A 27,029-nucleotide genomic window follows, 5' to 3' on the forward strand; every position below is an offset into this window, starting at 1 on the left:
AGAGTGATTGAATTGTGCCTGGCCACCCTAAGGGCACGTTCACACTGAATCAGTTGCTGTCAGTTATAACTGAATGGACAACTGTTGTGAGAGGTAATGTCCATGTTTCCCTATGGTCTAGTTCACATTAGCTGGATTTTAACTGAAGCTTTTTTTTTTTACTACGGTATATATTGCTATGGAACAACTGATCAGTTAAAACGCCTCAGTTTTTCAGCATTCAGTGTGAAAGAGGACTAAAATATCTGTGTTTATGGTATATTCCATAAACCTTGCTGAGAACCGTATATCTCCCAATGATAACCACAATTTGTTAGCAAGCAAAATATGTTCACAGTTGTGAATCCCTTTATGCAAAGTTATAGTAATTTTCACAGACCTGTACAAATTCAACAATGGCCATCTTTAAAGTGTATTTCTGCTTTCCTAAAGACAAAACAATTTGTATCAAGTCATCTCTATATAGTAATACAAGTAAGACAAGTTGCCCACGTAGAGGAAAGTCTCTGGATGGGCCAGAGGCTTCCTGATTTAGCTTTGAGCCCACATATTCGAAAAAAAAGCTTGTCAGACATGTTTCCATGGCAGGGCCCACCTCAGGACAGTCTCTAACAAAATTAAACATACTGCACGTACTCAACCACGTAGTGAAGCCTGTGTACTGCTATGCAGGATTGACAGCACGACTGACTGAATGCACAATATCAAAGAAACAAGTGCCATCACTCTACAGGCTGAATATAAAGAACACTTTATTAGTAGAAAATGACACACATGGGGGTTGTACCATAAAACCAATTAAAAAGCACTAGAGCGCTTCAAAATCAAACATGCCGCAAACACACTCTCATACCGCAACCCAAACAGGGGTACCGGTACCTCTAACTGGAAATCTACCCTGCAGGAAGGATTGAGGGACAGAGTGGGGATGCAGGCCGTCTGTGGAGTGTCAGATTACTGGCCAGGGATAACACAATGGTTTCCAAGTGTCGGCAAAGGGTAAGTGGAAACTCTTCACCCGCGATGCGGGACTCACCACTCTTCATCCAATTGTCGTCCTTGGGTGATTGCTGTGCGCACAGCCGAGACTTCCAAGTCTTCACCGGCCCTCAATCCGAGTGGAGAGGTACCCGGCCATATGGAGCCAGAGGCAGGCCAGCAACGCCAATGGAAGATCCCTGCTCAGAGACACTCCGGAACGCTCCAGGACAGCATGCGGGTTGAAGCCCCGCCCACCTACGCGTTGCGCCCGCCTTCTACAATTGGATGAAGAGTGGTGAGTCCCGCATCGCGGGTGAAGAGTTCCCACTTACCCTTTGCCGACACTTGGAAACCATTGTGTTATCCCTGGCCAGTAATCTGACACTCCACAGACGGCCTGCATCCCCACTCTGTCCCTCAATCCTTCCTGCAGGGTAGATTTCCAGTTAGAGGTACCGGTACCCCTGTTTGGGTGGTGGTATGAGAGTGTGTTTGCGGCATGTTTGATTTTGGAGTGCTCCAGTGCTTTTTAATTGGTTTTATGGTACAACCCCCATGTGTGTCATTTTCTACTAATAAAGTGTTCTTTATATTCAGCCTGTAGAGTGATGGCACTTGTTTCTTTGATACTCAGGACAGTCTCTAGGGTAAATTACAAAAATAGTCGTCCCCCCGTGGACTAGTGAACTTATACTACACCCCCAGTATAGATAGTCCGGTATGGGTGCCCCGGTATAGGTAGCCACTTAATTTCTAGGTGACAGTCTGGGGCCGAGTGCTGTGCAGATGCGTTGCTAGGCTACAGCCTCATGACATATTCTGTTGCTTCGGAAAGGGAGAAGAGGGATGATGGCTCAGCACACGATGGCTGGCTTTTGACAAGGTAAGGAGCAGAACAATGTGCTCGCTCCAAATAATCTGGCAATCCGGATCTTTCAGCAATGCTTCAAGGCAGCTTTACACACTAGAGTCTTGGCTGGCCACGTTTGTGGAGTTTAGACTATGGTTTGCATGAGGCTCTGCTCTGCACCAAAACAGACTGGAAGCGTGAAAGGCTGAGGCTAATGAGCATGTATCAACTTCATTCGCTATGTAACTATGACACACAATGCTGCCCGATGCAATTTGAGCTGGATGAAAACCGGAAGCGATCATCGCATTACATTATAGCTGTGGCGGGATTATGTCGGATTCCCTAACAAATTCTGATCCTGATTTATAGGCTACATTTACCCAAAAACTGGTTTGGTTGGATGCTGGAGGGCTGGATTGTTCACTAGTTCCTTATATCTGTGAGAGAATCCAAAGAGGAGCTTTCCCAGCAGTAGTGCTGTGCAGTGTCTTCTTCTACCCCATAGCCATAATGGTGGTGTCACACTTTCACAGCTGGACTACTCTATCACTTGTTTATTACAGAGGATACATCGGCATAGCCTGATACCATTCTTCACCTTCCTACAAACTCTCACAGTAAAGGTGGGTATACACTGTAAGATGTGGTATCTGCAATTGATTACTACTCTTCCCCACTAGACAATGGTTAATTTGCATATATTCAGCAGTTATGCTCTGGGAGACATCTCAAGCTCACTCCAACCTGAATTATCGCAAATTCTTTCTTTCTGTTTTAAGAAACCAAACTTTTGTTTTCCTTAGCATTTTAGTAAGGGGGCTTTTAGGACCATTGTAGCCCCTTACACACTTCAGTGAGTTCTGGTTCACCGTGAGCTTGCTGGTTAGTCTATACATTATATTAGAACTCAGCAGAATATAAACTAGTATTATCCACATCACCACCGGTTTTGTACTGCTGATATAGTACAAAGTTAATGGAGGCCCACTGACATGCTGCTCTGCCTGAAATCCCTTGCACTCCAACCATCTATATTTTCAGCAAGAATGGCCATGTTCACAGTTGCCGTTGTGTTCCTTGTGACAGCAGGAACCAGGGCTGGATTTCTGGAAAGGCCATGGCCTTGGGTGCTAAAAAAGCAGAAGGACAGAAGAGCGACAGGATTTGGGGAGAGAAAAGAGGCTGCACGTCAAAATAAATATTCTCTCCTGCTCTGAAGCTGCCCTGCCTTGCTTCACACACAGAGCTCCGTACATCTTCCTTACTGTATGAATCAAGTTGATCTACATAACAAGGCCCATAGAATTCCAAGCTGCAAACTCTTACTTACAACATGCCATTGAATAATCATCTCATAACACCAAATTCATTTCCCTTGACCTGAGTCACATCTGTCTCATAAGTATTGGACTAGCATACAAACATTTGTAGGCGGGGAAAACATTTCTTCCTTCTTCTTACTACCTGTATGTAGGGGACAAATGAATCAGCTAGTGTCAGGTTGATTGTCCCACACCCTCCACGTACATTCTCTGCTGCATAATGCATGATCAAGAAGAACATAAACTTCCCATGCTATATGGGATAGTGTGCTGGTTTGCATACATTACATAAAAGGATATGATACAAACCGGCCCGGATTTACTTCACAGGAGCCTATAGGCACAGATGTCCTGGCACCTTAAATTTCGCCCTCCAGGAACCTAAAAACACCACACCGAACTGCACCACAAGTCTGCTGGTTGTCTTAGCTGTCACTTCACCCTTATTTTCCTTGCCTGTCATAGGTCACAGGTGCCCCTTAGTATTAGGTAGCCAGAAGTACTCACAACATAAAAGACCGCTGCATCCCCACGGCAAAACGAGGGGTTTATACTCCTTTAATGCCCTCTGCAAAATCCACGACTTTCTTGGTTGTGGATTTTGCTGCTCATGGAGGCAGAGCTATGAGCTGCAGCTCTGCCTTCATGCGCGTCAATCTGTTGGCGGATCTCCGCCTTTCCCCCGCCCCTCTCAGTGAAGGAAGACTGAGAGGGGCGGGAAGAGGAGGCGATCAGCGGGGATTGACGCGCTAAGAGGCAGAGCTACATCGCTTAGCTCTGCCTCATCAGGAAGCACTCCCTGGAGTTTGTAGAGGGGATTTGGGGGGTATAAACCCCTCATTTTGCCGCGGGGTTGTGGCGGTTTAGCACTATGTAAGGTGCTTTACAGTAAGAACATGCTTTTAGACTCGCTTCAGTCTCTCTTTAAGTAGCTATAGGTACCCCTGATTGAAGAGAGATCTCATCAGTGGAATGCCGAGAGCTGGGTGAATAACCTCTTATTTAAACTCTTATCAGGACTCTGTTTAGAGAAGGAAGGAGGGAGACACTGAGGAGGGGGAGTAAGCCGCCTTTCCATTATCATGCGCCTGTAGGCACATGCCTACAGTGCCTTATGGTAAATCCGGCCCTGGATACAAATAAAGGTCAATGCAAATACAAGCCCCAGAATTCAGAGTTCATTGTTATGAAGTAAATGTGTGAAAGAATAATTGCAATTAGCTTGTAGAGTATATGCCATCATTTTCATCATATCCCTTTTAACAGAAACACAATGCTGTTATAATTTCTTGCAGCAGAATCTAAACAATTCATTATCAAGATACAGCAGGTGGAAGTATCTGCTTTGAAGCTGCCCAAATCTTTCTCAGTTGACAGCTAGTGCTGCTTCTAGCTGCGCCAAGACAAGACAGAATAATTATTTGTGTTTTTCTCTTGTCAGACTCAAAGCACCAGATCTGCAGCCACTAGGGCGCGCTCAGTAGACAGTAGCAGTGTTAGGCAGTTTTGTCCAAGGTCTGCTTACTGAATAGGTGCTGGCTTACTCAACATGAAGAGCTTAGAATAGATAGAACCATGGTTTCCTGTTTTAGAGACAGAGCCCTCAACCAGTACACTATCCAGCCACTGAACACCACTTTAAGGTGTTCTAATAAGGCCTCAGAGGGGGATGTTTAAGGTCAAGGATGGCTATATGGGCACTCAGCAGCTATATGGTAGATTTTTTTTAATGTCAATAGATGTAAGTTAATGCATTTTGGTCGTGGCAGTGGCATTAAGCTAGATACAGCTGGGCAGTGGGCACTTTGTACTTGAAGAAGGATTTGGGACCGCCAGTTGAAAATAATTAACTACAGTATATTAAATACCTAGCAGGAGCTAAAGCAAATTCTATTCTGAGATGAATGAGAAAAAAAAATGATGCTAGAATACAACTTTGTAAAGCCACAGTTGGAATACGGGATACAGTTTTGGCACAACATTACAGGAAGGGCACTGACATTTTAGCACAGGTATAAAAATGGGCATCTATCAGTTTATGAATCAGGTGGATAGAAGGTCTTATTTACAAAGAGATAACCAAGGATCTAAATGTACCCGAGCAGGTACAAAGGTTTGGCAAATAAGCTTTTTATCCCTAGGTCTGTACAAAGAATAAGGGGGCATGGATTGCATATGGAGGAAAAGAGACTTCACCAACTGTTCTTCATAATAAGGGCAAACTTAGGATTTTCAAGGCGGGATTTCTTAAAGGTTTCCCTCAGCCATGCACAATATAGTAATATGGTAGGACATCATACTGGGTACACACAATGCAATTTCCAACATGTCCCATTTGCTTCAGACTGACAATGGGATCAATCGGGTGCAGTTTGGATACAGATAATAATGAGGACTGCTGACATCTGTAATGAAGAGGAAACTGATGCCTTCTGCAAGGTCCCACCTTCCTGCATTACTAGCACACAGCAGGGGCACAGGGCTGTGCTCATATCGGGCTCGGTGTTCTGTCAAGTCCCCAGAGCTGCTCCATGCTCTGTACACACGCTGCTGCTCCATGCTCTGTATACACGCTGCTGCTCCATGCTCTGTACACACGCTGCTGCTCCATGCTCTGTACACACGCTGCTGCTCCATGCTTTGTACACATGCTGCTGCTACATCCAAAGTCAACTGTAGCAGGAAAAGAAAGGGGGAAGTGCTGTGAGCTGCAGGATGCCTGCAGGTATTCTGGTGTCTCAACTTGTGCCTGCCCCCAGACACTGCACCGGCCCTGGTCTGAGGGGGGGAATCTGGACAGCTGTAATCCCCCCCCCCCCCAACTTGCCTATCATAAGATCATAAGAGAAGTTAAGATGTGGAGGAAGTAGGTATGGTAAAGTGTATATTTGCATTTGACAAGGGCTTGGATGCTTTCCTTTCTCTGAAGGACATCCACAGCTATAATTACCTCTGATTTGAATATATTCCCTTTCCTAAAATAACAATGGTATCACTGCCACACCAATAACCTAATCTCACATTCACTGTGTAGGAGTCACTCTAGATTCTGTACTCTCTGCCAAACCTCTCATTAATTCACAAACCACCTCCTTCATCCTCAACCAAGAACCATGTCCCACATTTGCCCTTTTCTTTCACAGGAAACACAAATGTTAGTGCATTCCCTCATCCTCTCCTACCTAGATTACTGTAACATCCTCCTCTGAGGCCCCCTCCCCCCCCCCTCCGTGATCGGTGGGGCTGCTCCCCTCCAGTTACGCCCTTGGAAGGCATACAGACGGGACTCTAAAGCTGCATGGACATTCATAATGCTTCTCACTGGGATGGGGACTCGTTCCTTTGGGGGACAGTTTGGGATCTGAGCTCTGTGCTATTGTAGAGTGGCGTGTCTGTTGCTATGAGAGGAGGGACATGACGAGCGATTTCTGGTGTGGGAGGGGGACAATGGATTTGGCTGTCTATTGTTGTTTAATTCCTTAGCGGTAACCCCATGCTACATATGGGGTAGCCGCTGCGGAGGATCACATGGCCCCAAGACTTTTTTTTTTTTTTAAATGGTGGCATACGCTTTAGCTAGCGGTTCGCTAGCTAAGCGTATGCTCAAAGTTGCTCCGGTCCCCACCGATCGTCCACAATAGCTTCCGCTATATGTACCCCCCAGCGTTCCCATGCCAGCGCAGCCGCACAATCGGCTCCAGGCTTCGCGATGACGGCGATCGGGATTGCGGCTGACGTCATGATGTCGATGACGTCATCTCCGATCATCGCCATAGCAACGCCGGAAGCCGATCGGGAAACTGCGCTTTTCGTGGGATCGTGGCGAGGTATGTATAGCCAGAGGTGATCGGCGGGCATGGGGGGGGACCGGAGCAACTTTGGGCATACGCTTAGCTAGCGAAATGCTAGCTAAAGCGTTTAAAAAAAATTTGGGGCAAAAAAACCTCCTGGCGGACGCAGCCTCAGAAACTGCGTACGGCCAAGGGGGTTAAAGATTTGTTGAATCATTAAAGGGAACCTGATGCAACTGAAGGTGCCCCTAGGAGGTACTTACCTCGGGAGGGGGAAGCCTCTGGATCCTAAAGAGGCTTCCCTCGTTCTCCTCTGCATGCCCGTTCCAGCATTGGGATCCCCGAAAAAGAGCTTGTGGATGCTTGCCAACAGCTTGTGCAGGTGCTGTATGCTCCCAGCCACGGGAGCACAATCTGGGTGCACTCAGCCGGACCGCGCTTGCGCAGTGGAGAACGACTGGGGAGGACTGACTAATTTACCAGGCTGGCCAGCGGAGGAACTGAGAGTCCAGGAAGGACGGCGAGGGAGCCCACAGCGTTCATAGGGCTGGAGGAATCCCCAGGTAGGTATAAATGCTTACAATTTAAATGTCTCAGGTGCACTTTAAGCGACGCCACTGTTCAGCCAATTACAACGCTCCATGCTATGCTGGTAATGATCACTACTATATATGCTTTGCATAGCGGTAATCATGATCAAACTGTTCCCCCCCTCTGCTTACACCTCTTAGGGCCCTTTTCACCTAGCATTCGCTAACGCTTGCGCTAAACGCTAGCGATTGAGATTCAGCAAGTTCCAAAACGTTTTCCTGAGATTGTGATGGTGATTTTGCTATGCAATGCACTGCATAGCAAAATTGCTGTAAAAATCTCTCCAAGGCGCGATCGCGCTTTGTTAAAAATCGGTAGTTGAAAATACCGCGATTCCTATGTTATTTAGGAAACCCTAGCGATTTCAAAATCCCTAGCGATTTGCGATTTTGTGATTCTGCATCGCAAAAGCTCACAGTGGAAAATGGCCCTCGCTGTGGATGTCCTTGTCAGGTTCTTTTGCACCATATGAATTGTTAGGTATAGAATGCCTGAGGAGCCCAATGTAAAACTTGCACTGGGGCTCAACGCTCCTTAGCTACGCCACTGGTTTTTCTCAACAATAATGATTTAGTTTATCATTAAGAAAATGGTTGAGAAAAGAGCCACTTACATTTCTCAGTGAAACAGGCCTAAGGCTGCCAATAGACATAAGAGAATGGTCTTTTGTGTAGGTGTGCTATGACACACGCAGGGTATTCTGTTCTCACAATGCTTTGTAAGCACAAACAATTGGCTCAGCTGAATATTCATGTTTACGTCTGTGGCAATGAAGAGGGAGGGGCAAGGCTCATACTGCAATGTTGCATATCTTAGGAGGATACAACACTAGTAACACACAGAATTTCAGTATCAATTTCAATTCACGATGTGGTTTCAAATGGTCTCAGAGTGGATACTGAATGTGAACTGATATTAAGCTTAAAGAGAAACTCCAACCAAGAATTGAACTTTATCCCAATCAGTAGCTGATACCCCCTTTTACATGAGAAATCTATTGCTTTTCACAAACAGACCATCAGGAGCGCTGTATAAATGATATTGTGGTGAAACCCCTCCCACAAGAAGCTCTGAGGACCGCGGTACTTTTGGCAGTTTTTTACAATGTAACAAGGTTCACAGACAGGAATTAGCTGTTTACAGCTGTCTCTAACAGCCAAAACAGCTAGCAGCAGCTACATAACCTGCCCACAGTAAAAATTTCACCATGTAATAAATGTCAGAATGTAAATTAGGGAGAGGAAAGATTTTACAATGAGCAAACATGGACTAAATCATTTATACATAATTATTGTAAAAATGAAGCACTTTTTTATTACACTATTTTCACTGGAGTCTCTCTTTAAGTCAAAGCCCATGTACACTAGCCCTTAAAGCAAACTTTGAAGCAAAAATAAACGTATGAGATGATGAATTGGATGTGTAGTACAGCTAAGAAATAGAACATTGGTTTCAAAGAAGAGAGTCTCCTATTGTTTTCCAGTTCAAGAATTAAAAACGTCAGTTATGTATGTAAAAGAGCTTCTCTGAGCTACTATTCCACCTAACTTGGTTTGAATACAGTCCTGTTTTCTGAAGCACTTAAAGAACAACTGTAGTGAGAGGTAATGTATATGGAGGCTGCCATATTTATTTCCTTTTAAGCAATACCAGTTGCCTGGCAGCCCTGCTGGTCTATTTGGCTGTAGTAGTGTCTGAATCACACCCTAAACAAGCATGCATGTTTGTTTAGGGTCTATAGCTAAAATTATTAGAAGCAGATGATCAGCAGGATAGCCGGGTAACTGGCATTGCTTAAAAGGAAATAGATATAGCAACCTCCGTATCTTCCTTACTACATTTGTTCTTTAAACAGCCAATAAATAGTGAGAGAAAACTTGAGATAAGGTTTTGCTGCAGGAAAGTTCAAAGGGTTATTATTTCTGCTTTATTTTATAGCTTAAAAGACATACAAAGGCCAATATGCAATTCATCTTTTCTCCTGAGTTCTCTCCCAGGAGATAATTTTTCATCTTCGATTTAAATTAACTTTTTAGCACTTTGCAATGGAAAAAGTACCAAAAAGTAAGCGAAAAAGCACTGCCAAAATTATTTTGAGTATTTTATTTGCTTGTTGGTGGTGTAAAGACATTGGGCCTGATTCACAAAGCGGTGCTAACCCAGTTAGCACGCCTAAAAGACTTTAGGCATGATAACCATTGCACCATGCTGGTGAAAAGCCAGTTTAGGCGTTATAAGTTTAGGCGTGATCAGTTTAGGCATGATAAGTTTAGGCATGTTAACCATTTACCGCCATCCTAACGTATTAAAACGTCATGCTTACCGCTATTAACAGCAACATGACGTTTTAATACGTCGCGCATTCCCGCCGCTGCTACCGCCGTGTGTCCGCCGCTACCGCCGCCATTACCGTCGGGATCCCGTGCTGGGCGATTGGGGAAGAGGACTGAACAGTCCTCTACCCAATCGCAGTGCCTGGAGTGAATGGACGTGACCGCGAACAGCGGCTACGTCCATTCACATAAACAGGAAATGTAACAGTTTAATAAAGTGTGTAAAAAAAAAAAAAAAAAAAAGTGAACACGTCCTATGAGTGTTCACCAGCGCCATCTTGTGGCCAAAAAGTATATTACACTTACAAAATACATACATTTTCAAGTATATACACATCATTAATAAAATTACACTTCCAACCCTCCCCCCCCAAAAAAACACTTGTAAAAAAAAAAATCAGCTTAAAAAAAAAAAAAAAAATAGTTGCCTTAGGGACTCAGCTTTTTTTATTCTATATTTTATGGGGGAAAATTAATTTTAATTTATTACATAGGGGCTTGTAATTATGGCCAGAACAAACAGAAAAATAACCACTTATATTTCAAAATAATATACTGTCGCCATACATTGTGGTAGGGACATAATCTAAACGGTTTAATTATCGGGACCACTGGGCAAATACAACGTGTTTGTTTTATCCACAGGAGAATGTTTAATTTTAAAACTATAAAGGCTGAACACTGAGAAATAATGATTTTTTTCTTTTTTTTTCTGTTTTTCTCATTAAAATGCATTTAGAATAAAAAAATTCTTAGCAAAATGTACTATCCACAGAAAGCCTAATTGGTGGCGAAAAAAACGAGGTATAGATCATTTTCTTGTGATAAGTAGTAATAAAGTTATTAGGGAATAAAAGGGAGGAGCGCTGACAACTGAAAATTGCTCTGGTCCGTTAGGATAAAAACCCTTGGGGGTGAACTGGTTAAGATAAGTTTAGATCGCATGCAAAGTCCCACACGCAAAGCAGCGCCATTAAACTCTATGCGAAGTGCACCAGACTTTGCTAGCGCAAAACTTTTGATCAGTTGTGCACTGCGGTGCTAACCCAGTTGGTGCTTAAACTGATCATGCCTAAACTTATCACACCTAAACTTAACATGCCTAAACTTATCACACCTAAACTTATGCCTAAACTGAGTTTAGGCGTGATAAAGGGCTTTTCACCAGCGTGCTAACTGTTAGCACCGCTTTGTGAATCAGGCCCATTGTATTTACAAGTTGTAAAAATCTCACCTAGGAGAAAACACAGGTGAAAAAGTGACTTGCCTATGGCCCAGAGTGTGGTTTTAAAACTGCAAATGTAACAGAATGATCAACTGTTATAAAAAAAAGCTATAGAACTAAAAGGAAAAATATGAGATTCTTTTCTTTGCTACTAATGTTCTATTGATTATCCATACTACACATACAATTCATTATACCATAAGTTTTTTTTGGTTTGTTTGTTTCAGGTGTTTTGCTTTAAAGGAAAACTCAATGATGTATCATTGGATCAGACATTCAAAAGTAAGAATATTTTCAATTTACACCTTTTATATTTTTTTTGTCCTTTATAAGTTATTAGGCGCAAAGGTTTTAAACAATCTCCAGCCACCTGACCTGCCTGCATTTTTCAATGACTTCTACAGTAGAGCAATATATTACAGCTTTAGGTACAACAGTGCTATCTTCCAAGACAGCGCAATAGCTGGACTCTGCTGCTTAGCAAGGTTCACCATATTATAAAAGTCTACTTAAAGGACAACTGAAGTGAGAAGAATATGGAGGCTGCCATATTTATTTCCGTTTAAACAATATCAGTTGCCTGGCTATCCTGCTGATGTATTTGACTGCACTGGTGTCTGAATAACACCAGAAACAAGCATGCAGCTATCCTAGTCAGATCTGACAATAATGTAAGAAACACCTGATCTGCTGCATGCTTGTTCACGGTCTATGGCTAAAAGCGTAAGAGGCAGAAGATCAGCAGGACAGCCAGGCAACTGGTATAGCTTAAAGCGGACCCAAACCAAACTTTTTTTTTTAATTCAAAACATTTAGTTGCGCCACTCTGACACATACAAAGATAAATAAACACTCCTTTAAGCCTATGAGCATTTCAGTGCATGCTTTTCACCCTTCTCTTTTCACCCTTCTCTTTTCATAACTAAGGTTATACAGGTGGCAGCCATTAGCAATTTCTCCTTTGCCGGACACCACCTACTCTACTAGTTTGCCGGATTCTGTCCCGGCAATATGAAAGGAAGGGAGGGGTTTCTCCAATAAATGTAAAATATTTTATATTTGTCATCATGCAGCTGAAAAAAGGCTGCTATTTATTATTATAATCTAGAAAATAGATTTCATTTCTGAAATCTTGTATTTTTAATTTGGGTCCACTTTAAGAGGTAATAAATATGGCAGCCTCCATATCCCTCTCGTTGCAGTTGTCCTTTAAACTCACTCGTGATACAGTGTTTTCAATACCAGCAATGTTTTGAAGTACTGTATATTATAAAAAGGAAAGAAAAGTATGTAAAGATGAATTGCAGTAGCTGACTTGTAGCATAGCTGGACAAAGATAACCCAGCATCTGTAGCTACATTGCCTACAGACAGTAATGGAGAGATCGGCCAGTACTGAATACTGGGTGTGTATAGCAGGTGGAAAGTATGACATGAGAGTCTGAAACCATCTATATGTACTCAGCATGAATACCCACAGCTAGCTTGCCTGATCACAAGGCATTCTTGCTGAGGCTTGAGGTACCACAGCATCCGCACTGCCACTAAACCCCCCTTTTCCCTAAGTTTGATCTCACCTTGCTTGAGTGATGGGGTCAGCCTCGCTGCTCAGTCTGCTAATGTACCGTCTTCAGCTTCTCACACAACCAGTTTACCTTTTCAGCACAACCTGGGTCATATATCATTGGCTAGGGCGTGACCTGGGCGCTCTTCTACTCCCACAGCCAGGGGAATTGCATGAATTAAGCATTGTTACATTCTAGTCATACTTCTGCTAATGTGTCACCGCCAGCCTGCATAGTTTTGGATGTGGTGCCACACAGGAAAGGGGTAGCATTATTTGGGCATTTACACTAAAGCAGGTGGATGGAATTAGGGCATAGACTCAAATGGTTCTAAACTGTCCAAATCAAATGTACTGACATACAATCAATCCTCTATTACAAAACACTGTAAGAGAAAAAGTTCTATTTACAATGTTTAGGAAGGCAGCAGTGGGGGAACTACAATTTATGCCCCCCCCCCCCACCCCTCCCAGTGAACCTTTGATGGGCTGCCCCAATGTTCACACCCCTTCCCTTGCCTCCTCTTGGTAGTTTTGCATATATTGTAGTAAACTACGGCCACACTATTCGCACAATTACAATGCTTTGAGCCGTAGAGAGTGCTGTGATTGGTGAACAGCCCACTGTTGGGTCCCCTCAAGAAGACTAGTTCCGCAAGACCTCAGAGGATACCTCTGTACAGATTGACTTTAGGATAGGAGAGCCCTGACTGGCTGCCTCAGCCAGAAACACTCCAGCATTTTCATTATGTTTTACATACTTGTACTAGACTTGTAGTAGGGTACAACAGTTTAGATTCAATAACTGCCTGGAGAAATCAACAAACAGAATTGTTTTGGTTCAATGTTTACATCTCAGACCCGTTCCCCACTTGTGCGTTGCTGGTCATGTTTTCAGCAACGCACAGTGTGTGCGTCACGCAAGGACATCAGAAATGCAGAGACTGCACTCAAGGGCGTAGCAATAGGGGGTGCAGAGGTTGCGACCGCATCGGAGCTCTTGGGCCAGAGGGGCCCTCCCTCAACTGCAGTATTAGCACGCTAATGGTATCATGCTCATAATAATTACTTCTATAGATACTTTAAAAAGTGGTAATCATTAACAAGCTGTTCCCCATCCCCTTCTTACACCTCTGACACTATAGTTGCCATTGACAGGTTTTGGTGCGCCGTATCAATTGTTATGTATAGAGTGCTTAGGGGGTCCCAATGTAAAACTTGCATCGGGGCCCACAGCTCCTTAGCTACACCACTGACTGCACTGTCTGATGTTTCAAACTATGCGTTGTGATTTAAGATGGTTGTATGCCATTTTGCGCAGACACAGTGCGATCCCATTCATGTATAAATGAATTGCATTTGCACTGCATCGGAGGGCAACATACCGTAAATACCATGCATTGCTTCAGCCACCTCTGTTGCAAGCAGCGCACACGTGGGGTTGGGACCAAAAGAGCTCCTGCACCAAAAACAGATGCTAGTAATATGTGACAACACACAGGAGAAGGAGGCTAGTCTCCCAACCACTTCCTGTCTGTCTGTTGTAGATAGTGAGCAACACTTCTTGTTCAAATTCCTTAAAGCAAGTAAGCTCAGTAAAATAAAGGTGTTAAAAATCTCATCAAAACATGTTTAATCTTTTCAGCTGTTTATTCATTACTGATACTTAATGCACCCCTGCCTTCTCTGTGCTCAACTCCGAAGTGTGTAGAAAAATGAAGCATAGAGCTGGCAGAATTCGTATAAATATTTGTGTCAGGTGTGGACAAGTTAATCCAGAATCCTGTCAGCTCAGTTTATAAGACAGTAGTGACATTTTACAAGGCTTGGAGTATGTGCCTTCATTGCTAAAAATGAAAACATTCCTGTAACAGTGATCATAGTGTTTAACTGAGGCTGAAGAACATTGGAGAAACTACATAAACCAGACATTCTGTACTGTTTAAAGAGAAACTCCGACCAAGAATTGAACTTTATCCCAATCAGTAGCTGATACCCCCTTTTACATGAGAAATTTATTCCTTTTCATAAACAGACCATCAGGTGGTGCTATATGGCTGATATTGTGGTGAAACCCCTTGTTATGTTTAAAAAAAGAAATTCTGAGTACGTACTCTTGGCAGTTTCCTGTCTGTGAATCTTGCTGCATTGTGGGAAATAGCTGTTTACAGCTGTTTCCAACTACCAAAAAAGCATGCAGCAGCTACATCACCTACCCGCAGTAAAAATGTCACCATGTAATAAATGTCAGAATGTAAATCAGGGATTTAAAAGATTTTACAATGGCTAAACACTTACTAAATCATTTATACATAATTATTGTAAAAATGAAGCACATTTTTTATTACATTATTTTCACTGGAGTTCCTCTTTAAGGTGACAAAAAAATGTGCGTTCCTTACTTGGGTCATACATTGCTGAAAGTTTTAGGTTTTCTGCTATTGAAATCGTGTGCAAGCACCCACAGCAAAAACTTTTATTTAATAAATTCAATACATCCAGATTTATATACAAAGAAAGTGGGTGCCTCTTATGTTGTAAACAAACATTTTTCCCTGATTTATCGTATTCAGTCTGCTAGAGGAAGGCAAATACAGTACAGTAAAAGTATTTACAAATGACCAAAGAATAATAAGGAAGTTTGGTTTGGAGGCAGCTTCTGACACAATTTATCTTCAAGTGTTATTTCATAAGTCTGACATATTGGTTCAAAAAGATAAGTGCCCCAAAAAGGTAAAATGTCCTGGATTACAAAGTGAGTTTAGCCCACCATGTGTAAAAATGTGACAGGACCTTTAGATATTATTCCTAAAGTAACCCAATAACTGGAAATGAAGGACCACAATAAAACCTCGAGTAAAGGTCTGTACAATTATTGAATAATTAACTCCATCAATATTTTTGGCTGATTATTTTAGGACTGATTGCTGTGCAGATGTCCTGCTTGATTACTGGTTGAGCAGCCTTTTTGTATTGTGGAGAGGAGAGATAGGACAATGAGAAAGGGATGAGTGGGAGGAACCAGGCAATAGTGCTCATTCACGTCAGTGCTGGCATGCTATACTAATACACAATATCACGTTGTACTTGTAATGACACATTTCTGGTATCTCTGGGTAGTTCAACTACATCTAAGTCTACAGCTCTTCCTTGTACCACTATTATCTCTCTCAGTGGTAGGATCATGCCATCTGTTGCAACATCTTAGTTTTATCAGCAACATTTAAGTAAGGCCTCTATCGCACCAAGCACCTTCCGGCTGAAATGTACTGTATATACTCGAATACAAGTCGACCTCGTGTATAAGTCGACTCTAATATTCAAACCTTTTAACCTGGAATTTTTTATTGACTCAAGCATAAGTCTACCCAGAAAAATTAATGGCTGCATGTGGGGACCAGGAGGAGTTAATGACTGCACTGCATACAGTATTGCTGCCTTTATCCCCTCCTGTCCCTTAAGTGCAGCCAATACCTTTTCCAGGCCCCCAAGTGCAGCAATTATTCACTCCCTTTTATGCAGCCCAGTATTTCCCCCCTGCCCCTTTCCTTGATAATTGTTGTGGCCAGGACTTTCAGACCGGGGTTTTCTTGGCATTTCCTTTCCTCAAAGTATCACTTACCACAGAGTAAACTGCTGAAAATGGGAATGTCACTATTAGTACACACATAACTCAGTGTGCCCAGTGTTGCCTGTGACTCGTGTATAAGTCGACCCCTATACTTTTATGAAGTGAATCAGACCTACATTTCTAGACTTATACTTGAGTATATACAGTAATGCAGCTAAATGGCAGAGTATCCCCATGCATGTCAGCAGTTGATAGGTGGAGCAGTTATCTCCCAGCAAACAACCGCATCATGTCATGTCTGAGCATGGGGCGCCCACACTCAGATGTGCTGAACACTAGCAAGTGCATGCTGATGCATGAGAGCAGCTGACAGGCGCCTTCAGCCTCCCTTGTGAACGAGGCCTAAGTCACTCCATATAGAGGCCAGGACAACTGATTCTGCTGCTTAACTACTTTGGCCTCCTGGACGTAGTAGCTACGCCCAGGAGGCCATGTGCGCGTCCGCGCGCTCCCGGCCGCGGATCGTTAGCCCACGAATCAGTGAATTGGACTATGGTGCCCAATCACTGATTCCTCTCCCCCGCAGAAAAAGCGACAGCTTCTCTCAGAAGCTCCGCTTTTTCTGGCAGTTGCGTCCCCCATACGTCTCTCTAAGCGTATGTTACACTTAGAGTGACATCATGTAAACAGACTCATGGCCGCCATCTTGTGGCCAAAAAGTAAAACTACAACTACAAGTAAAAAAAAAAAAAAATCTTAACACACATTTACATTATAAAAGTCCTGTTTACCTCCCACCCTCCCAAAAAATACCCAAATAAAATGTTTAATATATAAAAAACAAAACATTACAATAATAAAAAAAAACATGTAAATATTTACCTAAGGGTCTAAACTTTTTAAATATCAATGTAAAGATGAAATATTTCTATACTTTTTTTTATTTTAAACTTGTAAATAGTGATCGATGCAAAACGGAAAAAAATGCACCTTTATTTCCAAATAAAATATTGTCGCCATACATGGTTATAGGGACATAATTTTAACGGTGTGATAACCGGGACATATGGGCAAATACAATACGTGAGTTTTAATTATGGAGGCATGTATTATTTTAAAACTATAATGGCTGAAAACTGAGAAATAATGAATTTTTTCCGTTTTTCTCTTATTCTTCCTGTTAAATGCATTTACAGTAAAGTGTCTCTTAGCAAAATGTACCGCCCAAAGAAAGCCTAATTGGTGGCGGAAAAAACAAGATATAGATTAGTTCATTCTGATAAGTAGTGATAAAGTTATAGGCTAATGAATGGGAGGTGAACATTGCTCGGATGCATAAAGTGAAAACGACTGAAGGCTGAAGTGGTTAAAGTACAACTGAAGTGAGAGGTATATGAAGGCTGATATATTTATTTCCCTTATGAGCAATAACAGTTGTCTAGCAGCCTTGCTGATCCTCTCTGCCTCTAATATTTTCAGTCCTAGACCCTGAACAAGCATGCAGCAGATTAGGTGTTTCTGACATTATTGTCACATCTGACACGATTAGCTGCATGCTTGTTCCTGGTGTGATTCAGACACTACTGCAGACAAATAGATCAGCAGGGCTGCCAGGCAACTGGCATTGTTTAAAAGGAAATACATATGGCAGCCTCCATATTGTTTTCACTTCAGTTGTCCTTTAAGCCATGTGCACATGCTAGATAAAACTCTGCTGAGGTGGCCGATAACAACTGCATCTGCTGATAATCTAGCGTGTGTACAGCATCCCCGATAGCAATTAACCTGGCAGATTGATTTATATGGTCACAGGCCAAGAGCATGGTTCTCCCCACTAACCCCGCCTGCCGCATGATGTCACTCCCCTGCCGCTCCCTTGGCCTTCTGCCCCCATATAGCAAGCGAACACATTGCTAGCCTGCTGGGTAGCGATGCATCTATACAGCCTCAGACCTGCAACGTTGCCATGGGGATCAGGTCCCGATCTCTGCTGGGTAACATGCCTGGTACTTGTATATGAGGCTTTACTCCAGACATTCCAGGAGATGGCAGGGCCATAAACTCATTGTGTGCACGGCACTGTGTAGTTTGGTAAATGCACATACTATATGTCACTGCAATTACATTTTTACATGGACTTTTATTTTAAAGGAGAGATAATAACTACAACTAGTACTACTTCTCATATAGTGACTGTACTTGTTTGCTCTACATAATATACCTATACAGTTTTGATGTGACTATGATCTATGTAAAATACTGTGAAACATATCAGCACTATATAAATGCATAATAATTATACTTGATGCACAATTATACGAATGCATCACAGTTTCAGACTCATCGTCATCATTTCGGAAAACTAAAGTAATGACTTGCCCAAGTGCCCAAGGATATTCAAGATCCCATGTGCCCCATGATATCAGCCCCCATGACCTTAGCACTCAGAAAATAGAACAGCCCATGACAAGTCTGCATAGATGAAATGTGCAACATCAGCACAAATCGTAGGTAAAGATTATTCCTCTGCTAATGCTGCCCACGCTCTGTTAGTGTTATGAATAGGACTGGGTGAGGTTTGGGGTAGACACATGGCGGGGGATAGGGTTAGGGTTAGACACAGGGCAGGGGGTAATGTTACAGGGTGCGTGGGGGGGGGGGGTCAGGGCAAGAGATGAGGTTAGTGTTAGGCAGAGGTCAGGGGTGAGGTTAGGATTGGGCGCAGGGCACAGAGTGAAGTTATGATTTGACAATTCGGCATAGGACAAGGAGTGAGTTTAGAGGTATGTTTCTCGCTCATCCATGCTTTCCTCTTCCCACTTGTTGCTCAGAAGTCAGCTTAGCAGCACACTTGCACAGTATTTTTTTTAGTAAACAAATACCTACAGCGGAAGCAGTAAATTTGGACGCATGCGGCAAGTGGACTAATTGGGCGCCTCTATTAGAGCCAATGCATTTTATCGGTATTTGGGCATTGGAGCGTAAATTTGGGCGCCCAGTAAATAGAAGGCATCCGGCTATATATCGGGCACCTAAATGCCAATATTTCTATAAGTGGCTATAGCAGCACCTAATAATCTGCATTTTTTTTTCTTTGCGGAAGTGTGTGCATGTGTGGTGGTGGTAGGGGGGGTGGGGGGGTGATGTTACGTTTAGGCATTAGGGGCAGGTAGTGTGTTCGGGTTAAAGTTAGGCATCTGGTGGGGGAGGGGGGGGGTTATGTGACAGCAGAGCTAGGTTTAGCCATAGTAAAATATCGGTATTAAAGTGGATCCGAGATGAACTTTTACTCATTGCATACATGTGTTCCTTTCCTATTGTTTATAGAGCATTCCTCAAGCCAAATACTTTTTTGTTTTTGTTTTAATACTCTAATTCCCTTTAAACTAAACAAGCCTCGCCCACAGCCTTTCAGAGAGCCTTGGCACTGTAGCAAGGGCTCATGGGAGCTCAGTCTGGGCAGGAGGAGGGGGAGGTATTACTAGCCAGAGATTTCAGAGGCAGAGGGGAGGAGGGAGGAGGAGGGGGGATTAGGCTGAGTGCTGAAGATGCAGATAAACTTTTGCCTGTGTGTAATGTTTACAAACTGCTGTCATTGTATCACAGGAAAAAATAATCATATTCTATTAAAGCTATTTGCATCTAGATTTGCTGTGTAAACTATCTAAACTTTAGATAAGATATATAGACAAGTTACTTGTTATAGTTAGTTTTTCATCTCGGATCCGCTTTAAATACCAATATTTTACTGTCTGCATTACTGAGCGCCCACATTTCCAGGTGCCTTTTTTGTATGTACGCCCTACAGAAGCCATGCAAAATTGTTGTGAGCAACACTTATTGATGGCGTTACACAGCTTTATTTACATATCAGTCTGATCAGTGCTTTCTGTAATCTGTTTCCTTCCTGAATACGATGCACAGATAACATAGCACAGACATGATGTTTAGATCACAGATATGAGTAATAACAGGATGATTAGGAGGCAAAGAGAAAGGGAGAGGCCGGGAAAGCAATCGGCACAGCAGTGAGCAGTTGTTTATTGTGTACAGGCTGCTGTTAATGCGGACCTAAACTCAGAACTTCCTCTCTGCGCCAAAAATAAGCAGCAGCATAATAACCTTTAAAGAAAAACATTTCTTTTTTACAGCTGATACAAATCCTGCAATAAATCATCTGCAGTGTATCTACTTCCAGCTTTCATGAAAGCAGACATAGGGTTAACATCCTGTTTACAAATTAGCTGCTCTGCCGAGGCAGCCAACTGCCACTGCTGAGAGATCAAATTACATTTGTGATTAGTCACAGATGAGGGCAAATTAGCTAGGATAAACTCTCTAATTACACACAGGGTGCATTTCTCTATGTTTTTATTCAGTCCTGTGCAAGAGTTCAGGTCCACTTTAACAAGGAAGTGTTTGTAAACAGGCCAGCAACTGATCAGGGGGTTACCTGTAAGGTATTCACTAGCTACTGTAAATCTGACTGACAGCATCAAAGGAAAAAAAAAGTGTTGTATTGTGCAATATATTCTGGGTGAAATCTATGTTTTATATGCATTTATTTTAATTGTTGACAGTTTTTCACGATTGTAGTTCAGTCCTAACTGAAAGAGAGAGCATATGTATTGGTACGCCGCGGGTGATCTGGGCATAGAGTGAGCCAAATGACAGCTCACCCTCCTGCAGCTCAAATCCCCGGCAACGTTAATTATTATTCCCTCTCCAAGTCATAGCAACTCGGAGGGAGAAGTAATTCAAATTACCCATGCACAGGTCGGGGTACGTACTATAGAACTAGTGCTACACCGGCACCCAGCTTTGGCTGGAACTACCTGCTTTGGAAAGAGAATCCCATGTTGTTAGGTGTTTGAAGCGGGATTGTCACCATAAAAATCTAACTTCAACAGCAACTGGTCTGAGTGTATTAAGTGATAAAGACGCTAATCCTGCTTTCAAAACTTTTCTTTTTGCTGTCATGGTTTGGAGTTATCACATACCTTAGGAGCACTGGCCCTTTAATTGCCATTGCCATCGGCTGGCAAAACAATTGCATGCTGGGGGGTCTTTTTATCTATAATATATTCCTCCTCTTCCCTTTATTCCCCCCTCCTTCTAATGACATACGTCAGTGCACTTCCTAGTATAGACCTCAGTGGGAGTGTCTGGAGACTCTGGGAGGAGGGCAGGTAACGAACACACATTTCGTAAGAGTGAGGGAGGAAATGATGTCAGGATTAGCTTCATTCAAAGGTAACCAAGATGGAAACTGTCTAGAATAGGATTATCTGCTTTTCCTTTATAACATTCACAGGAATCATAAAGTGGACAGTGCAATACATCTGTTATGGAAGTAGAACTAGTATTTATCTACTTATATATGTGTTTTTACTTCTAGGTTAGCATGGGTGCCGCTTGTACTTTAATACTCTGCAGGTATGACACACGCAGATATCTAATCAGCTAGGAGTGCTTTTACCATCTGCCTGTGTATATACAGTATATCTGCACTGGCTTTCAATACAGCTGATATAGCCCATTATTATACAAAGGTGCATTATGTAAAGATTCAGCAATAATGTTTACTTTCCTGTGGTTGTGCTGATGTGGTTAGATGTTAGTATTTCTCATGATGAACACACTCATTAATTGTGCTTTGTAAATGAGAGAGAACCGAGCCAACGACAACATTGCAACAATGGGAATATTCCCAATACCCCTTTATGATGTAACACTGTGAGGAATTCTCCCTTGTACCCAGAACAAAGGCTATCATCATCATATCTAGACACAGGACAGACATTCATCACATCACTGGGCAGTCACACAACAGCACAGTGTACAAACAAGGGGGAAGAAGCAGCATAAAGCTGCTTCTCCTGTCCTCCACAGGCTGTGTATGGGATTCCAGCGCAAGAGTGAGAAGATCATTATCAAGAGGAAGGACATACAGACAGTAGACTGTCCTCTCTGTGATCATGTTGGGCACATTCTGCTTAGCATGCACTGCAACTCAGGCACTTGCGGCTTTGATGGGCTACATGTACTATCAAATGGAGGAGAGAAAAGGAAAGGCAGAAGGCTACCAACTGTTTGCTTACAGTGGACCTGAACTCAGAACTTACTCTCTGCTCTAAAAGATACGCAACAGCATAATAACTTTTAAAGAAAAACATTTTTTTGTTACAGCTGATACAAATCCTACTATAAATCTGCAGTATGTATACTTCCTGCTCTGATGGAAGCAGACATAGGGTTAACATCCTGTGTTTACAAATTAGCAGCTCTGCCAAGGCAGCCAGCTGACACATCTGAGGGATCAAATTACACTGGTGATTAGTCACAGATGAGGGGGGATTACACAGGCTAAACTCTCTAAATCCATACAGGGTGCATTTATCTATGTTTTCCTTCTGTCCTGTGCAAGATCTCAGGTCCACTTTAAACAAAGCAATCACTTGATTGCTATTTGGCCAAAAGATGTTAGGTACAGAAGATAAGGCACACCTGTACAAACATCTGACTGTCGGACTATCAAATCTTTTTAGCCATCAAAAAGTCTGTGCAGCCCTTTTTATTATCAAACTAGGTGCTGGAAAGGTCTCACAAAACTGTTGATCCACAAAGTTTTTCTCCCAAATGATCTCAAAGTGAAACTACCGTAAGCAGGCAACACACGGCAATTTTCCTACATTTAAAATGGATGTCGCAGGAATTTGGGTGCTGGAGCTAGCCGGAAGTAGAATATCCGTAGACTACATAGATTCTATTATGAATCGCTAGGTAATTTTAATAGGAGAATATCAGTAATCTGTACCAATATTTTACTATTGCCTACCCTAACCGTACTCTCGCACAAGCTCCTCTTTTCAATGCCTAACCCTAACCACAACCCCTATCTGACTCCCCCCCCCCCCCCCCCCCCAATGCCTAACCCTAACCAATATCCCCTATTGATGCCTAACCCTAACAGACTCCCCCCACCGATGTCTAACTGTAACCACCCCTCTTGATGCCTATCCCTAACAGATACCCCCCTTCGCCTTAACCTACGCTGATATAACCGCTGCCTTGCTGATTACTCCCTCCCTGTATTATAATTAACAGGCGCCAGTAGCCTAATCCCAATATGTATCAGGAACTACCAGCACCCAAATTACCCACTGGGCACTGAGATAGATGCAATTAACATTTCTGTTATAAGTTGTTATATGGGAATTTTACTGGTACATTTTACAGGTATGCTATTTACGTTACACGCGTTGCGCTGAATATGCCCCAAGAAAAGATAAATGTATTAATTTGTAAATATGTAGCGCTATATAGCGCTTGTCACCATGAGTTAAAACAGGTAAGGAGAGAGAAATTATGAAAGAAGTTTTGGCAATCAGCTCTGACGTGAGAAAAAGATCAGGGCCCAGATGCTATGAAAAACAAACTTTTCTCTTTGCCTTTTTTCTCTTTAAATAGCTATCTTTAGGTTTGTTTGTTTTTGTTTTTGTTTTTTTGAAATGCATTCTTCAGAACTCAATTGGATCTTAGAAGTGAAAAAAAAAAACCTTTTCTTTATTAATGCAATCTTGCCCCTAATAAAAGCTAAAGCTTATGAAATGTGGTCACCAAATCTATAATGTTAAGAAATCATGAGTTAAGTCAGAAAAAATGTAATTCATGAAATAAACAGATAAGAAGAGATACACAAGTCAAGCTACTCTGCAGAGCAGGTTTACTACTTTGCTCATGACTACCATCTAGTGGAACAAAAGATTATTACAAACGCAAAAAAACGTACTGTTCTGTACCATTTGCACTACAAGTAATGATCCTCATCCTCCCATCAATACAATCAACATAAAGACAGGACAATGTTGTCTCCAATACGTTTGCTGGAATCCACACAAGCTTATGGAATTGCTTTATCCATACTCACTTTGATATTTTCCATATCTAGACAATCCTCAATGCAAAGAAAGTCAAATAGCATAATAGTGCTTCATCACCACATACCCACCACAGTAGGCAAACTTCAAATTTGATCTCCCCTTCCTCCATCTACAAGTATAAAGGCTTACCAGCCTGCTAAAGGACCCAGGATATAAGGTCATATACACATGTGATATAACATCCTGCTCCTGCCAACTCACTTCACTGAAGAATTCTAGGAGCCACCCACCAGACAGATATCATAAGCAGGCTTGTCACACAAACCTTCAGATAAGGCCAACTGCAAGTGTTTATGCTTCAAAGGTGGAATAACAGCACCATTATCAATTCAAGCTCCAAATGTCACATAAGCAGGCACCTCCCATTATTTGTTTTTATTTATAACTTTTTTTTTTTCATTTAAATTTTTAGATTGTATTCTTTTAAAAGCATAAAGCCATTATTTTCGAGGCGTAATGTCTATTCTATAGGGTACAAGATCTATGAGAAGCACTGAGAACTTAAAATGTCTTATAAGCCCTTAAAGGACACCTGAGGCGAAAATAAACTAATGAAATAAACGATTGTATCTATCTTCCGTCTCCTAAAAATCACTTTTTAAGATATTTCACAGTTTTATATTATGTTTAAATCTGTTTTAACTGTTTCATTGTTTTTGTTTAATGACACACTCATTAAAGTATGCCAGAGCTAAAATCTATGAACTATGTGCCCTTTATCTTTTTCCCGCTCTCAGAAGCCATTTTTTGTTAGGAAAGTGTTTTATAGTTGCAATTTTTTATCAGTAAGGGTCACACTGGAGTCAGGACTGAGTCAGCCACTTACATACCTGATATTTAACTATTTCAGGCAGAGAAAGAAAAAAAGGAACACAGCCTAGTTATTTGTGTGCTAGGCACTGTACATACCCATGTCTATCTCATCATGTCACATGTCACCTCAGGTATCCTTTAAGAAGAGCCATTGTACTGGGAAATGTTGGCTTTATGTTTTTGAAGAATAATATAATAGGTGAAGATTAAGCAGAGGAAAAAGCCATGCAAAAGTGGCTGCATGCTACTGTGCAGGTGCAGGCCATTACCTCCCATTGAGGGCAGTGTGCCCGTGAGCAATTTTTAATGTTAAAGAGAACCCGAGGCGGGGTTTATCCATCGCAATCCATATACAGAGGCTGGGTCTGTCTATAGAGCCCAGTCTCTGTTGCTAGTTCGTTCCCTCCAAAGCCCCTCCTGCGCGCTGTCAGACCCCATAAATCACAGCCGCGCTATGCGGCTGTGTTTATCTCACGAATGCCAGTCTCGGCTGCTCCCCCGCCTCCTGAATCGCTCCGGTCCCCACCTGCGTCCCTTCCCTCCAATCAGCGGCGAGGGAAGGGATGTGGGCAGGGACCAGAGCGATTCAGGAGGCGGGGGAGCGGCGAGACTGACATTAGTGAGATAAACACAGCCGGCTGCGACACGCTGTGTGTTGCCAGCGCGGCTGTGTTTTATGGGGTCTGACAGCGCGCAGGGGGGGGGGCTTTGAAGGAAATGAACTAGCAACAGAGGCTGGGTTCTATAGGCAGACCCAGCCTCTGTATAAGGATTGCGATGGAAGAACCCCGCCTCGGGTTCTCTTTAAACTTGACCATCCAGAGGCTTCCCCCTACTGAGTTAAAGGACAACTAAAGTGAGAAGAATATGGAGGCTGCCATCTTTATTTCCTGTTAATACCAGTTGACTGGCACTTCTGCTGGTCTATTTGGCTGCAGAAATGGCTGAATTACACCAGAAACAAGCATGCAGCTAATCTTGTCAGATCTGACAATGTCAGAAATACCTGATCCCCTGCATGCTTGTTCAGGGTCTATGGCTAGAAGTGTTAGAGGCAGAGGATTAACAGGATCCAAAGAACAGTAGTATTATGCTTGACTAGATCAAGGCAGCAAACTTGGATCTGTGTGGAGTACCTAGGAATCTCATAAGTGTCAAGAACCTAGTTATTCCCTTATCAAAACATTAAATTCATATAGCTATTAAATGTCAGTAATACTGTGCTACCAAAAACCCCTACATGTTTCTTTTTCTGTAGTGGGGGCTTTGTTAGGGGAACAAATACTTTTATAATATAATCACTCAAAAAGCTCCAGGCTTATTCAGGCCACAAAATAATCAGACCTAGGCCTTATGAGCATAAGTGGTCAGAAAAGGGAAATGAAACAGTTTTACACAGTGCATTGTCGTATTTGTGATCCTGTTTATACTGTGGTTTATTTGCAATTGCATTTTGTGGTTGTGTCATGATCACATTGCTGCATTTGAACTTGACTTACTTTACCATTAATGAGACCGTTTCAATTTCAAATTTTGGAAGACTGGGAAATAGGACATGCAGCACTCCAGATGATGCAGCACATCGCAATGGATAATAGAGGATGGTCGGAAATGGCATTTTCCGATTTAGCGGAAATTCCGATTACCGAAAATGCTGATTACCAATTCCGTGGAATTCTGATTAGCGATTTCCATGGAAAGTCTTCTTTTGTCATTTTGTTAAAACAGTTAGTTAACCAAAATACTTCTGAGTATTGGACCAATCAGAGAATGCAGAATTTTACCATGGTAATAGAAATACCATGGTAATTTTAAGCCAATCACAAGACTCAGAAATACTTGGTAGTATCCGAGTCCTATGATTGGTCTAAAATTACCGTGGTAATCTGATTTTCACTAAAAAATATGTATTCTCTTATTGGTCCAATGCTTCCGAGTTTTGTGATTTGGCTAAAATTATTGAGTTGCGTTAATGTGGCATTTCCACGGATATCAGACTACCCAGGAAAGGTGGGGTTGTAATTTTGTAAATAAAGTTAGTAA

General features: G+C 42.3%; 1 protein-coding gene across 3 annotated transcripts in view; it reads right to left on the reverse strand.

The window, feature by feature from the left end:
- Positions 1–27,029, reverse strand: part of ZNF185 (zinc finger protein 185 with LIM domain) — a 239,807-nt gene that overhangs the window by 41,374 nt on the left and 171,404 nt on the right. The gene's annotated exons all lie outside the window — the stretch shown is intronic.

Source organism: Hyperolius riggenbachi, chromosome 8 (genome assembly GCF_040937935.1).
Source record: "Hyperolius riggenbachi isolate aHypRig1 chromosome 8, aHypRig1.pri, whole genome shotgun sequence".
Classification (NCBI taxonomy): domain Eukaryota; kingdom Metazoa; phylum Chordata; class Amphibia; order Anura; family Hyperoliidae; genus Hyperolius; species Hyperolius riggenbachi.